The following is a 2,590-nucleotide window of genomic DNA, read 5'->3' as shown; positions in this document are numbered from 1 at the left end:
CAGTTGTTTCATCATTGTCTTTTAAAAGACAATTCTTTCCGTAGTTAATTGCCTTGGTATATTTGTTGAAAATATTTTGGTCATATATATGTGGGGTCTATTTATGGGTTCTTTCTTCTGTTTAAATGACCTATATATGTTTTTTTATCAAACACATTGCATTGATTGCTATAATATTATAGTAAGTCTTAAAATTATATAGTATAAATTTTCTAATATATATTGTACGTCTTAAAATCATATGGTATAATTTTTTTGCTGTTTTTCATAATTATTTGGTTTATTTATATATAAAATCTTAATTCACTTGTGAATTTCCATAAAAATTATTTTAATTGCGATTTGTTAAATCTGTAGTTAATTTTGGCAAGGACTGTTCCATCTGAGTTTTTTACCTATGTTTTTATATGTATCTCCAATTACTTATGCTTTTTAAAATTTCTCTCAGAAATATATTTTGTATATTTTATTAAACATGTATGGCACATATTTTGTTAAAGTTATCCCCTTAAAGATTTTTAAAATTCTAATTACATAGTACTTTTTATTTTTTAACTTTTTAATTTATGAATTTTTGTTGCAGAATATAGAAATACAGTAGATTTTATACACTGAAATTTTATCTTCTGAAACTGCTAAATACATGTTTAGATGCAGGGCCATACTGGTTTGGAACAATAATGAAAAGCCTTGTAAAACTATCTCACTGGGGGTTTAAGCTAACTTTCAAAAATACTGAAAATCTGGATGTTGTGGTAGCTATATTAACTCACTTGATGTTTCAGCGATGAAATGTTGGACTTGCTGGATATGAAATTCAATGCCAGGATCACATGCTATTTATAAACCAGTGGAAGCCACGTGGTGTGCTGTGAAGTGCACGCTCCTGCTTCCCAGTCGCTGCTACTTGCTACAAGAAAACACAAAAAGTTTCATTGTGTCAAGTTCAGAACCGTGAACTCCAGGGCTGCTTTGCTTTCCTTTAAGCAAGGCAGGGTGAAATCAACGGCTTCACAAATGCAGACGTTGATGGAAAGAGGGAGACTTAAAGGTCACCACATGCTGCAATTAAAAATTTAAATTAATGCCCAGCTCATTTGTTTAATAGCAAATCACTTAGTATACAGATTTCCATGTGGCAGCTAAGAATACAGACATTTCTTTCTGAAAAAGATGATGAACATTCTAAAACATTATGCGTCAGATTCTGTGGACACATAAAGCATAACTGTTTTCTGCAATAAAATCCTGTAAGTTCTAGTCTAAGTATATATATATTCCACATTCAAAGACAGTTAAATCACGTTGTTTACCCATGTCCTCAGGAAAAAACATCACTTCTACTGTTGGGGTAAACAACCTGCTTCCCTATTTATAATGGTCTGGCCCTCTAGCAACTTCAGCGTGAAATTGTAACTAATTTGCCTGCAAACGTCAGATGGTCATAATAATCTGGCCACTCAGTGTATACTGTTATTTCTCATGTGCTGTTCTGGTTCTACTCAGTGTCCACATATTAGGTGCCCTTGAATAAAATGTAGGTGATTTCACCAAAACATTTTTTATATTTGCCATGTATTATGAGGCCATCATTTTTGTTTAAACACCGTAGTTCTTTGTATTGGATCTAGACAATGGTAGAGATTCTTCATCCTAATCTTATTTTAGGAAATCCGATGCATTGAGTACTCGTTTTATTGTAAACACTTTCGCATCTGTGATGTCATTTTTACCTTCATGATAAGCCTATGTGATAAACTTATGAAAAGTAATAAAACCTATCCTTATATAAATGAGAAAGTTGATCAAATACTTTAAGTAACTTGGTGGGGCCAAGCTGCTATCAAAGAGCCGAATTTGTGTCCAAACAGGAACTTACTTCAATTATGCTTACTCCACCACACCAATTCCAAGACTGCCTCAGAGAAATTTTTCCATATTTTTATTAAGTTATAATTTATATATGGTAGCATTCACCTTTATTTTAGTGTACAGTTCTGTAAGGTTTGACAAACCCATCCTTTCAAGTACCCAGCACCATAATCATCATATAGAACATTTTGATGTCCCCCAATTTCCCTCTGCCCTTTGTGTACAGTCTGGCAGAAACGAGGGCTTCTTCTCACGTAGGCAAACATGTAGGAATGGAATTTCTAAGTCATATGGTAAGCGTTTGTTTAACTTCACAAGGGACTGAAAAACTATGGCTCCAAGTGGCCGTACCACTTTGCATTCCCATCCATGACGTATGAATCTTCTCTCGGCATCTTTGCCAGCACTTGGTATGGTCACTCTAGTGTTAGAGCCATTCTAAAAGGTAGGGGGTAGCATCTGGTGCTTTTAATTAGTTAACATTTTAATTGGCCTCCTGAAAGAGACTGTGGATAGCCCATATATAGAAATCTTATATTGAAATCCTCCGTTTTAATTTTGGAAAGTTGAGTTAAATGCTATGTTAATCCGTAATCAAATAATATGATGAAAATGTTAGTCCATCTCCCTTCTCCTTTCTCATTGCTATGGGTGTGTAAGACATAAGATTATTACAATACTGAAGTAGGTGGGGAAACTAGTAGGGATTGCATAACGA

This window comes from Myotis daubentonii, chromosome 10 (genome assembly GCF_963259705.1).
Source record: "Myotis daubentonii chromosome 10, mMyoDau2.1, whole genome shotgun sequence".
In the NCBI taxonomy this organism is placed as follows: Eukaryota; Metazoa; Chordata; class Mammalia; order Chiroptera; family Vespertilionidae; genus Myotis; species Myotis daubentonii.
The sequence above is the reverse complement of the archived record's forward strand: the minus strand, read 5'-3'. Positions refer to the sequence as shown.